We start from the raw sequence: 13,618 nt of genomic DNA on the forward strand, positions 1-13,618 counted from the left end.
CTCAAACAAGAACTTTTAAATGAGAAATTAATGCCCAAAAGGCCTAAAATAAAATAGGAACATTCCAGTAAGCGCTTTTTGTTTCCAGCCTTATTTTGTACTCGTTTTCAAGTTAATTACCTGTTGCAATCAAATTGTTCTATTCACTGTCAACTGCCTTGTTCGTTGCTAGGCCTCATTTCTCTAACTACTCTCCCCACCTGGAATATTTTCAGCCCCACATCCTATGCAATGAAAAATTCTACGCATTCTTCAAGGCTTTATCTGTAAAGTGTTGCCTGATTGTCCAGGTTTAAAATCATCTCTGTTTCTCTTTCCTCTGGTGTTTCTCAATTGTTCAAGCCATTCTTCTGGCATGTAGCAATGTTATTTATCTTCTGGGGGGTAAATATTTCATCTTATCTGCTAGACTATAAACTTATTTAGGACACATATTTTGTTTTATACCTAAAGTATAAGTGGTTTGAATAAGAGGACAGAGTTTGGGCTCAGATAACTTTGGTTTTGAATTCAAGAACAACTTTTCATTCTCTGTAAGATGTTTCTTCGTCATGTTATTGAATACTTAATACCTCTGGGACTAGGCATCTGTGCTTGTCATATGGGGATGATGATATCTGTGTTTGTCAAGTGAAATGTCCTATGTCATATTACAGGGCATTTTCTTAAAATAAACCCTTTTTTTTAATCCCCTCTTTCAACCATCACTATGCCTCACACACAGCCAGAGTCGAACAAATATTTGCTGATTGATTGAATAGTACAAATTAAGACTCAGACTTTACAGATTTGACTTCAACATTTACTTAATTTAATAGCATTAGATGGGAAATGAAAATGCAGGGAAAAAAAACAGATTATACTCTGTTGACTCCTGACTTTCCTTATCCTTGGCTTATTTTTGTAATGGACAGAAAACTGGCATTATGGCTTTTTAGCAAGACTATGATGATGCTATTACTTTATTTTTCTTGTTTTCAAAGAACACCTGGCCATGATGGTTTATAATATTTATTAACAGACGGTCGTTGGACATATCAACAAAATCACTTTCTAAACAGAACAGTCTTAGGTTATGATTTTTTTATCATCTTTCCTTTGCTTGAAACTGTTACCGAATTAAGTCATATGGACCCTGCTTGGCCTGAGCCTGGCAGAGGCTCTCTGCCTCAGTGGGAGGAGGGTTCTTTTTCCATTCAGGTTTGAATAGGCTGAGATGGACACAGCTCAAGCTTTATTCAGTGGCCAAAGAATGGAGAAGCAGGAGCTAAGTTCACAGATCAAGTTCTTGCCCACCTGGTGAGAGGGATTTAATTTTAAAGAGTAAAGACAAAAGGAGGAGCGGTGAGGCTAATGCTGGGGAGGCATATGCATTTGTTTACTGGGGAAGGGGCAGGGCTGTTTCCAAGGGAGGGAGGTACCACCCCATTTATTTTATGACTGAACCATAAGGTCAGTCATAACCACAAGTAGGTGTGTCATTTAATTTGCTAATGTAAAATCAGCGTATAATGAGACTCAGGGCCTGTTGGAGGTCAGATTCATCACCTTCTTGGTCCCAGCTGGTTCCATCTAGTCGTTTTTTGTTTGTAGCTTCGTTTCTTATCTCTGGACCCTTTAACTTAAAGATTTAGGTTCACTCCTGCTAAAGGTTGGGGGGCGGGTTTGGCAGGTTTGGAGCAAGGGCGCTGCTGCTAATGGTGGGGGTTGGGGGATTTTGAACAAAGACCTGGAGCAGCTCTGGCAACAAAACTAGAGAGGGGAAAAAAATATAATATTTTACCAACATTGCCATGGCAGGAAGGAACCCTGTTTGTAATCGTCATCATTTTATAAGGTAATTTTCTTATACGAATCATCTCAATGACACAGAGTTTTTAAATTCAATTATTCAGGTGATGAAGTTAAGGCTCAGAACACAGGTAATTGAAGTAAGAGTGCTTTGGGATGAGAACCCAAATGTTTCAGATTCTGACGCATTATTCATTCCAATATGGTGCTACCTCCTGACTAGCCTCAAGAAAATAGTTTGCCCAAAACGTCTATCAACAATCCTACTATAAATTAACTTTGACAGACTATATATAAAATAGACTCCCATTTATTAAGAGAACTTTTTTTATATTAATAGAGAACAAGAGGATTTTTTGCTTCTTTTATTCATTCTCAAGCTCTGCTTTTTTTTTTTCTTATTTGAAGTCTCTATCTTGTATTTGTAACATCAAAGTCCAGTCCCCAATGACTGCAGTGCTGTCACAAATAGAAGATGACAAGTTCAGGACTGAGTGAAGCAGCAGGAGAAAATAAGCTCTAAAGAAACAAAGATCTTATTTTTATAGTAATTTGCCATGCCATGTATAACAAAGGAAAAGGAAGGCAAAGTGTAGGATTGAGCCCTGTGATATATCTCTTAGAAAATATGGTCTCATATAGATTAACTGTACATGATGTCAGACATTTTTAGCTAGACTATTTATTGATAGTCTAAGACACTACTTAGACTATCAATAAGTCACCTCTCACTAAAATTTTCCTTGTTTGGAACTCAGATCACGTGCAGGGATTATTACTGTGGTGGCTGAAATAAACAGTTAAGAAAAAAATATATTTTTCTTTATATATGATCAAATTTTGGGTGAACCCTGATAATTTAACTTATTCTTTACATTTAATACGTAGTACAGAAATTATCTGTTTACCTGCCTTTCACTCTCCACAGATATGTTGTTTTATATAAACTAAATCTCCAACCCCAAATATTGGCCTATAATAGTCACTTACTGTGTTTGTTGGCATGAACTTGAGTTAATATTTTATCTGTTCTTATTAAATATATTTTTATTGAAATGTTTCAAAACATTAATTCATTTAAGATTATTTTGTTATGAAATAATTTTAAGCAGTGACAGATTTATTTTTACTAAGCCTCATCTGTAACTATAAATAGTACAAATGCAATATTAAATAAAGTACATATGACTCCAGTCTTTTAGAATGCTAGAACTAAGTTGTTTTAATTTTTTTAATCCACATTGTTATTTTTCTTTCACAGTGAGAGTGAATAAAAGGAGTCTTTTTAACTGAATTTCTGATATATTTACCTCACAGAATTTTCTGAAATGGATAAATATTTGTAAAATGGAATTTTCTTACTGAATTTCTTCTCATCAAGGTGCCAAAAATCCAATCTCATAAACATAAATCAAAGTAAAAAACAAATGTTTGGGTTTGTATGGCACCAAGATAAATATTGATTTAGGCAAGTTAATTAGATATGTGATTCAATCAATGAAAGAAGTCAAATCAGCTAATCCACTATATATTGACTGTTGATTGATTGTGTGTGTCTGTGTATGTTTTAATGGAAAACTCAAAAGGAAGTCAACTGATGCGTGTACGAAGCTCAGAAGACAGAGGGGAAAGCATGAAAATGTTAACTTGCTGGAGTGCTTAAGTTAACTTTTCCCAGACTGAGGTCTTATAGATGCGAAGTGTAAACAAAGGCAATTCCTCTAAATGAGAAAAAGAGCAGAGAAAGAGGACTGTTAATAGCGTAGAGGGAGAGATTTTGACTTGTCTGCTTCTCTGCATTTTTGGATAATTCTAGCTGTGCTATAAAGCCCCACATCCCCATAGAGATGGAATTTTATTTCTTAATCACATAACAATTCATCTCATATATGCTCCTGGTTTTGTAGTGTTTGGGGAACCCATTTTTTCACATTCTGTGCCTTGTTTGATCCTATGGGCTTATGGTATTAGTGTCCTCTGCTTTCTGTGTTGTTTTGAAAAGAATAAGTAGAGAAATTACAGATACTTTCTTTCTACCACTTTGGTCCAAAAGTGATGCACAAAATTTCTCCCACACTCCATTGGCTAGAATTCAGTCATTGGTCCATATTGACTGTAAAAAACCTGGAAAACAGAGTCTGGCTTTATTACCAAAAAACAAACAAACAAACAAATTAGTGAATAAATGAGTTGGGCAAAAATATAGGCATTCTCTATTAAACTACTAATTGCATTTTCATTCTAGGGGACATTTGTAAAAGAAAAGAAATATTCAAAGAAAAAAAGTAAGAAAAACGAAACAAGAAAAATTCTGGAAAGAAAGAACCAGTAAAGAAAAATCAGCTGAAAATAAGGGAGAATGTGGAATAGTCACAATACATTGACATGTTTCACTTTTCCGTCTCTCTCTATAATTTCTCTATTCCTCTCTTCAACATTTCCTCTCTGTCTGTGATTTTCTCACTTAATTTCCCTTTTATTTACTCTCCTCCATCCCTATTTGTATGTGTGTGTGTGTGTGTGTGTGTGTTTTCTATTTTGACTCTTTTAGTCCCCTTTTACTGCCACTTATCCTACGGAAAAAGGGTGTTTGCACGTATCCTCAGGGGTCTTCTGAAAACAAAACAAAAGCATAAAACACCTTTACTGTCTAATTCAGCTAAACAACGCTTATGGCTAAAATTCCAAGTGAGGCAGAAGGACAAATTGCCCTTATAGGACAGTCCCTACAAAGGATCCTCAGTGTGACTTGCCAGCCTCTCATGACATCATAGGCTATGCCTAAAACTCAAAGTCTAATATAAACCCAGAAGCACTCTGTCCATTCTTTCTTTCAATTAGGATAACACTACTTCATCCATAAATTAAATCTCAGGTTCCTATAAACTGAGAAATTGAAGCCGAATAGTACTAGACAAAAAAAAAAAAAAAAAAAAATCTTTGATTTTATGTGTACATGGAAAAAATCTAAAAGTCTATGAGCACATTGCAGTACATAAGCATCATTACCTAGAACAACCTGTCTGTCAAGGAAGCAGTAGAGATTTGTTTGAAGTGAAAGAATGCCTTTTTTACATCCTTTTGAATTGTGCTGTATGCAAATACAATGAATGGAAAAGAAGAACTGCATTTGATTTGTCTGGTTCAGGTTGATGTATTACTTAGTAATTCATTTATAGCTGTACCTCCTTTCCACCCTCAGTCATTCTGTAGTCATCTTAAATCTGCGAACCTAGATAAATTTTGACTAGTTTGATCAGAAAGTGATGTGTATATGTATATGTGTATGTGTTCTTGACAACTCTAAATAATTCTTTACACAATTTATCCACTTGAATTCTAATAAATATCTACACAAGTAGGGGAAAATGTTAAGTGAACTTGAGTTTGAGATTGTACTTGATAAACTCTAAGAATACTTATGGAACTCAACTGTTTACATAATCAGAGATAATCTAGAACATTCATTTCATATGCTAGATGATAAAATTGAGACACAGAGAATTTCTTTGCTCAAGTGCCATGTATAATGTAGCAAAACCTTTTATATAATTTAGTATTTCTCTTGCTTTTTCTATAATTGTACTCAGAGTATCAGAGGTAAATGTACACTCCACAATAAATCTTTTTTTGCCCCCTTGAATAGATTTTCCTATATAGTATCTTTAAAAAGTAAGGTACAAAGATCACAGCTCTTTTCATTTAACCAAAATATGCTTAAATTTAGTGAGGGAGAATATAAATACAAAAAGTTTTCTTAAAACTAATTTAATTATTCTATTCTCATATGTTATGGATTGCTTGTTTGAAAGATTCTTTATTTTTCCTTCTATTCTATATAATAGTCTTGCTGGGTAGAGTATCCTAGGTTGCAGGTTTTTCCCTTTCAGCACTTTGAATCTGTCATTTCACTCCCTTCTGGCCTGCAAAGTTTCTGCAGAGAAGCCTGCTGATATTCTTATGGGGATTCCTTTGTATAGGACTCTTTCTTTTTCCCTGGCTGCTATTAGAATTCTCTCTTTAACTTTTTCCACTTTAATTTTGATATGTTTTGGTGTGGGTTGAGTTGGGTTCATTTTGTTTGGGACCATCTGTGATTCCTGCACCTGGATATCTTTCCCTCTTCAGGTTTGGGAAGTTTGGGGCCATAATTTCTTCAAATACATTTTTGATCTCCTTCTCTATCTGTTCTCCTTTTGGGACCTGTATTATGCAAATGTTGGTACACTTAATGTTATCAAAAAATCTCTTAGACTGTCTTCATTTTTTTTTTTTAATTTGCTTTTCTTTTTGCTGTTCTGATTGGGTGATTTCCAATATTCTATTTTCCAGATAACTTACGCATTCTTCTGTATTACTTAGTCTGGTATTCATTCTTTCTAGACTGTATTTTATTTTGGCTATTAAATTCTTCATTTTTGATTGGGTCTTTTTTATAGTTTCTATAAACTATGTTAACATTTCTATGAAAATGTTAACACGTTCACTGTGTTCATGTATTTTTTTACCTAATTCAGTTAACATTTTTATTTTCAATGCTTTGAATTCTTTATTTGGAAAATTGTTTATTTCTGTTTCATTATTTTTTCTGGGGTTTTGTCTTTCAGTGGAGACAGTTCCTCTGCCTTTTCATTTTATTTAACTTTCTCTGCCTCTATGAATTTAGGTTGAACTGTTACCTATTGTGGTTGTTACCTATTGTGGTTGAAGTGGTATTCTTATTGGGACTGTTCTTATACAGACTCATGAACCCAATGCCTTTGGTGAGAGAGCTGGATGTGATGTGGATGCCGTGACATCTTTCTTCAGGATGTGCTGGCAGCTATCACCTTGGTAAGGGTGGGGCTGGAGATGGAGGGGCTAGAGCTGGAGCCTGTGTGAGTGGGACTCCTTCTCTGCTAAGTGACCATCGCCACTTTATTTGGGGTGGGATCTTATCCCAAGTTGCTGGGAGCAGAAGCCGTGAATGTTGGACCGAGCTGGCTCTGTTCTGTTTTCTTTCTGTTTTGTTTCCCCCCTTCCCACACTGGGAACCTTGCCCCAGAGCAGGGAAGTGCTGAAGCAAATGGGGCCCCTGTAGGCTCTCGGCTCATGTCAGCCACAGCGGTGCCAACTGTGGTATGCTGCCGTTCAGGCTTCCACAGCTGTTTCCCTCATTCCACTCAGGCCCAGCCTCGGGGGCAGGTCCCCTTTGTCCCTCACAGAGGACCTCTGCCCCCAGCCTCTGCCGCCCTCACCCTGTTGTGCAGCCATGCAGCAGGGCAGGCGGGGCTCGTGTGTATTCTCCGTGTATATCGGGGTGTGAGCCGTGGTGGTGCAGCGGCTGTCAGAGGTTCGGGCCGCTTCACTGATCTGCTTGAATAAGTGCCAATAAGGGCCACTGTCACCCCACCCAGGCGCTGCCCTGGGAGTGGGTAGCCTCTAGTCCCAAGGTCGAGTCTTCTCCCTGGTTGTGGCCCCCACAGGTTCATTGCCATGCTGTGGTTTGGTGCGAGCAGGCCCAGAGCGTTTACTTGCTTCAGGCAGGGGCGTGTGCCTGGGGTGGCGCGGGAAGCTCGGCGGCACGGGAAGAGCGGACCTGTGTCCGCCCTCCAGGGTGAGCCAGCATGCCGGCGCGCCTCACGAGAGGGATCCGGGCTTCCCGCACCCTTCCTCTCACTCCCTGTGGTCCTGCAGCCAGCCAGGGGTCTCGTCCCCTTGCGGAGGTCTCCAGGGCCAGGCGCCCAGTTCACGGCCCTCACGGCTCCCTCCCCAGGGTGGCCGTCTGCCTGTGTGTTCTTCCCTTTCCTCTGAGTCCCCTGCCAGGGGCACCGGTCCTGACTTGACCACTTTTCTTCCCTTGCTACCCAATTATGCGCACATCTTTCTTCCAGCCTTGGATGTGCAGGAGTCCTTTTGCAAGTTTCCAGATGGTCTTCAGTGAGAATTCTTCCACATGTACAAGTATTTTTGATGTTCTCCTGCGGGGAGGTGAGGTCTGCGTCCACTTGCTCCACAATCTTGATTGATCCCCTGTGTCTTATCTTTTATTATTTGATAGTCTAATTAAAGACTTGTCAATTTTGTTGATCTTTTCAAAGAGTCAAATTTTTGTTTCATTGATTCTCTCTGTCATTTAAAAATCTCTATGTCATTCACCTCTGCCCTAATCTTTACTAATCTCTTTCTTTTGTTGAATTTGGGTTTAGTTTGCTCTTCTTTTTTCCTGTTGTTACAGTTTAAAATTAGGTTACAGATTTGGCTTTTTTTTTTAAGTGTAGTTGGTTAATGGTGTAAATTTCCCTCTCAGTATTGACTTTACTGCATCTCATAAGTTTTAGCACATCATATTCTCATTTCCATTCATCTTTAACTATTTTCTAATTTCCCTTATACCTTGTTTGTCCTACTGGGTGATTCAGTGTATGGTGTAAGTTTCACAACTTTGTGAATTTCCAGTTTTCTTTCTGTGTTTTTTTTTTTTTTTTTTTAATTTCTAGGTTTATTAAAATGTGGTCAGAAAAGATATTTCTATAATTTATTTTTCTTAGATTTATTGAAACTTGTTTTGTTGCCTAACATCTGGTCCATTCTGGAGACTGTTCCCTGTCACGAGATTGGAATGTACATTCTGCTGTTGTTGGGTAGAGTGTTCAATTTATGTCAGTTAGGTCTAATTGATATATAGGGTTGTTGAAGTCCATTCTTTTTTAACCAAATCTTATTCTAAATGTTCTACCCATTATTTAAAGGGGATAAGGGCAGGGCAAGGTCAAGCAAAAATGGGAAAAAGTTTTCATGCTTTTTAAAATATTTTATTTATTTATGTATTTACATCTTTATTGGAGTATAATTGCTTTACAATGTTGTTATTTTCTGCTGTATAACAAAGTGAATCAGCTATACATATACATATATCCCCATATCCCCTCCCTCTTGCGTCTCCCTCCCACCCTTCCTATCCCACACCTCTAGGTGGTCACAAAGCACCGAGCTGATCTCCCTGTGCTATGCGGCTGCTTCCCACTAGTTATCTGTTTTACATTTGGTCGTGTATATATGTCCATGCCACTCTCTCACTTCGTCCCAGCTTACCCTTCCCCCTCCCTGTGTCCTCAAGTCCATTCTCTACATCTGCATCTTTATTCCTGTCCTGCCCCTAGGTTCTTCAGAACAATTTTTTTTTTAGATTCCATATATATGTGTTAGCATACAGTATTTGTTTTACTCTTTCTGACTTACTTCACTCTGTATGACAGACTCTAAGTCCATCCACCTCACTACGAATAACTCAATTTCGTTTCTTTTTATGGCTGAGTAATATTCCATTGTGTATATGTGCCACATACTCTTTATCCATTCATCTGTTGATGGACACTTAGGTTGCTTCTATGTCCTGGCTATTGTAAATAGTACTGCAATGAACACTGTGGTGCATGACACTTTTCTTTTTTTTAATTAATTTATTTATTTTTTCCATTTAAAAAAAAATTTTATTGGATTACAGCTGATTTACAATGTTGTGTTAGTTTCAGGTGTACAGTAAAGTGAATCAGTTATACATATACATATACATATATCCACTCTTTTTTAGATTCTTTTCCCATATAGGTCATTACAGAGTATTGAGTAGAGCTCCCTGTGCTATACAGTAGGTCCTTATTAATTATCCATTTTATATACAGTAGTATGTAAATGTCAATCCCAATCTCCCAACTTATCCCTCCCCCCTCTCTCCCGCCTGGTAACCATAAGTTTGTTTTCTACATCTGTGACTCTACTTCTGTTTTGTAAATAAGTTAATTTGTGTCATTTTTTTAGATTCCACATACAAACAATATCATAAGATATTTGTCTTTGTCTGACTTCCTTCACTGAGTATGAAAATCTCTAGGTCCATCCATGTTGCTGCAACTGGAATTATTTCATTCTTTTTTATGGCTGAGTAAGGTTCCATTGTATATATATGCCACATCTTCTTTACCCACTCTTCTGTCGATGGACATTTAGGTTGCTTCCATTTCTTGGCTATTGTATAAACTGCTGCAATGAACATTGGGGTACATGTATCTATTGAATTATAGTTTTTCCGGATATAAGCCCAGGAGTGGGATTGCTGGATCATATGGTAGTTCTATATTTAGTTTTTTAAGGAATCTCCATACTGTTCTTCATAATGGTTGTATCAATTTACATTCCCACCAACAGTGCAGGAGGGTTCCCTATTCTCCACACCCTCTCCAGCATTTATTGTTTGTAGATTTTTTTATGATGGCCATTCTGACCTGTGTGATGTGATACCTCACAGTAGTTTTGATTTGCATTTCTCTAATAATTAGTAATGTTGTGCATCCTTTCATGTGTTTGTTGGCAATCTGTATATCTTCTTTGGAGAAATGTCTACTTAGGACTTCTGCCCATTTTTGGATTGGATTGTTTGCTTTTTGATATTGAGCTGCATGAGCTGCTTGTATATTTTGGAGATTAATCCTTTGTCAGTTGCTTCATTTGGAAATATTTTCTCCCATTCTGAGGGTTGTCTTTTGGTCTTGTTTATGGTTTCCTTTGCTGTGCAATAGCTTTTAAGTTTCATTAGGTCCCATTTGTTTATTTTTGTTTTTATTTCCATTTCTCTAGGAGGTGGGTCAAAAAGGATCTTGCTGTGATTTATGTCATAGAGTGTTCTGCCTATGTTTTCCTCTAAGAGTTTTGTATTGTCTGGCCTTACATTTCGGTCTTTAATCCATTTTGAGTTTATTTTAGTTTACGGTGTTAGGGAGTATTCTAATTCCGTTCTTTTACATGTAGCTGTCCAGTTTTCCCAGTACCACTTATTGAAGAGGTTGCCTTTTCTTCATTGTGTATTCTTGCCTCCTTTATCAAAGATAAGGTGACTGTATGTGCGTGTGTTTTTCTCTAGGCTTTCTATCCTGTTCCATTGATCTATATTTCTGTTTTTGTGCCAGTACCATCCTCTCTTGATTACCGTAGCTTTGTAGTATAGTTTGACGTCTGGGAGCCTGATTCCTCCAGCTCCATTTTTCTTTCTCAAGACTGCTTTGGCTATTCGGGGTCTTTTGTGTTTCCATACAAATTGTGAAATTTTTTGTTCTAGTTCGGTGAAAAATGCCATTGGTAGTTTGATAGGGATTGCATTGAATCTGTAGATTGCTTTGGGTAGTATATTCATCTTCACAATGTTGATTCTTCCAATCCAAGAACATGGTATATGTCTCCATCTGTTTGTGTCACCTTTAATTTCTTTCATCAGTGTCTTATAGTTTCCTGCATACGGGTCTTTTGTCTCCTTAGGTAGGTTTATTCCTAGGTATTTTATTCTTTTTGTTGCAATGGTAAATGGAAGTGTTTCCTTAATTTCTCTTTCAAATTTTTCATCATTAGTGTACAGGAATGCAAGAGACTTCTGTGCATTAATTTTGTATCCCACTACTTTACCAAATTTGTTGATTAGCTCTAGTAATTTTCTGGTAGCATCTTTAGGATTCTCTATGTATAGTATCATGTCATCTGCAAACAGTGTCAATTTTACTTCTTTTCCAATTTGGATTCTATTTATTTCTTCTTCTTCTCTGATTTCTGTGGCTAAAACTTCCAAAGCTATGTTGAATAATCGTGGTAAGCGTGGGCAATCTTGTCTTGTTCCTGATCTTAGTGGAAATGGTTTCAGTTTTTCACCATTGAGAATGATGTTGCCTGTGGGTTTGTCATATATGGCCTTTATTATGTTGAGGTAAGTTCCCTCTATGCCTACTTTCTTGAGGGTTTTTATCATAAATGGATGTTGAATTTTGTCCAAAGTTTTTCTGCATCTATTGAGATGATCATGTGGTTTTTATTCTTCAATTTGTTAATATGGTGTATCGCATTGATTGATTTGCGTATATTGAAGAATCCTTGCATTCCTGGCATAAACCCCATTTGATCACGATGTATGATCCTTTTAATGTGCTGTTGGATTCTGTTTGCTAGTATTTTGTTGAGGATTTTCGCATCTATGTTCATCAGTGATATTGGCCTGTAGTTTTCTTTTTTTGTAGTATCTTTGTCTGGTTTTGGTATCAGGGTGATCGTGGCCTCGTAGAATGAATTTGGGAGTGTTCCTCCCTCTGCTATATTTTGCAAGAGTTTGAGAAGGATGGGGGTTAGCTCTTCTCTAAATGTTTGATAAAATTCTCCTGTGAATACATCTGGTCCTGAGCTTTTGTTTGCTGGAAGATTTTCAATCACAGTTTCAATTCCAGTGCTTGTGATTGGTCTGTTTTTTTTTTTCTATTTCTTCCTTGTTCAGTCTTGGAAAGTTGTGCTTTTCAAAGAATTTGTCCATTTCTTCCAGGTTGTCCATTTTAATGATATATAGTTGCTTGCAGCAATCTCTCATGATCCTTTGTGTTTCTGCAGTGTCAGTTGTGACTTCTCCTTTTTCATTTCTAATACTGTTGATTTGAGTATTTTCCCTTGTTCTCTTGATGAGTCTGGCTAATGATTTATCAATTTTGTTTATCTTCTCAAAGAACTAGCTTTTAGTTATATTGATCTTTGCTATTTTTTACTTCATTTCTTTTTCATTTATTTCTGATTTGATCTTTATGATTTCTTTCCTTCTGCTAACTTTAGGGGTTTTTTGCTCTTCTTTCTCTAATTGCTTTTGTTGTAAGTTTAGGTTGTTTATTTGAGATGTTTCTTGTTTCTTGAGGTAGGATTGTATTGCTATAAACTTCCCTCTTAGAACTGCTTTTGCTGCATCCCATAGATTTTAGGGAATCGTGTTTTCATTGTCATTTGTTTCTAGGTATTTTTTTGATTTCTTTTTTGATTTCTTCAGTGATCTCTTGGTTATTTAGTAACGTATTGTTTAGCCTCCATGTGTTTGTATTTCTTACAGTTTTTTTCCTGTAATTGATATCTTGTCTCATAGCATTGTGGTCAGAAACAGTACTTGGTATGATTTCAATTTTCTTAAATTCACCAAGGCTTGATTTGTGACCCATGATATGATCTATCCTGGAGAATGTTCCATGAGCACTTGGGAAGAAAGTGTATTCTGTTGTTTTTGGACAGAGTGTCCTATTAATATCCATTAAGTCCATCTTGTTTAATGTATCATTTAAAGCTTGTGTTTCCTTATTTATTTTCATTTTGGATGATCTGTCCATTAGTGAAAGTGGAGTGTTAAAGTCCCTACTATTATTATGTTACTGTTGAGTTCCCCTTTTATGGCTGTTAACATTTGCCTTATGTATTGAGGTGCTCCCATGTTGGATGCATAAATATGTACAATTGTTATATATCCTTCTTGCATTGATCCCTTGATCATGATGTAGTGTCTTTGTGTCTTGTAATAGTCTTTATTTTAAAGTCTATTTGTGTGATATGTGAATTGCTTCTCCAGCTTTCTTTTGATTTCCATCTGCATGGAATTTCTTTTTCCATCCCCTCACTTTCAGTCTGTATGTGTCCCTAGGTCTGAAGTGGGTCTCTTGTAGACAGCATATATATGGGTCTTGTTTTTGTAACCATTCAACCAGTCTATGTCTTTTGGTGGGAGCATTTAGTCTATTTACATTTAAGGTAATTATCGATATGTATGTTCCTATTACCATTTTCTCAATTGTTTTGGGTTTGCTTTTGTAGGTCTTTTCCTTCTCTTGTGTTTCCTGCCTAGAAAAGTTCCTTTAGCATTTGTTGTAAAGCTGGTTTGGTGGTGCTGAATTCTCTTAGCTTTTGCTTGTCTGTAAAGGTTTTAATTTCTCCATCGAAACTGAATGAGATCCTTGCTGGGTAGAGTAATAATGGTTGTAGGTTTTTCCCTTTCATCACTTTAAATATG

Source organism: Eschrichtius robustus, chromosome 5, assembly GCF_028021215.1.
Source record: "Eschrichtius robustus isolate mEscRob2 chromosome 5, mEscRob2.pri, whole genome shotgun sequence".
Lineage (NCBI taxonomy): Eukaryota > Metazoa > Chordata > Mammalia > Artiodactyla > Eschrichtiidae > Eschrichtius > Eschrichtius robustus.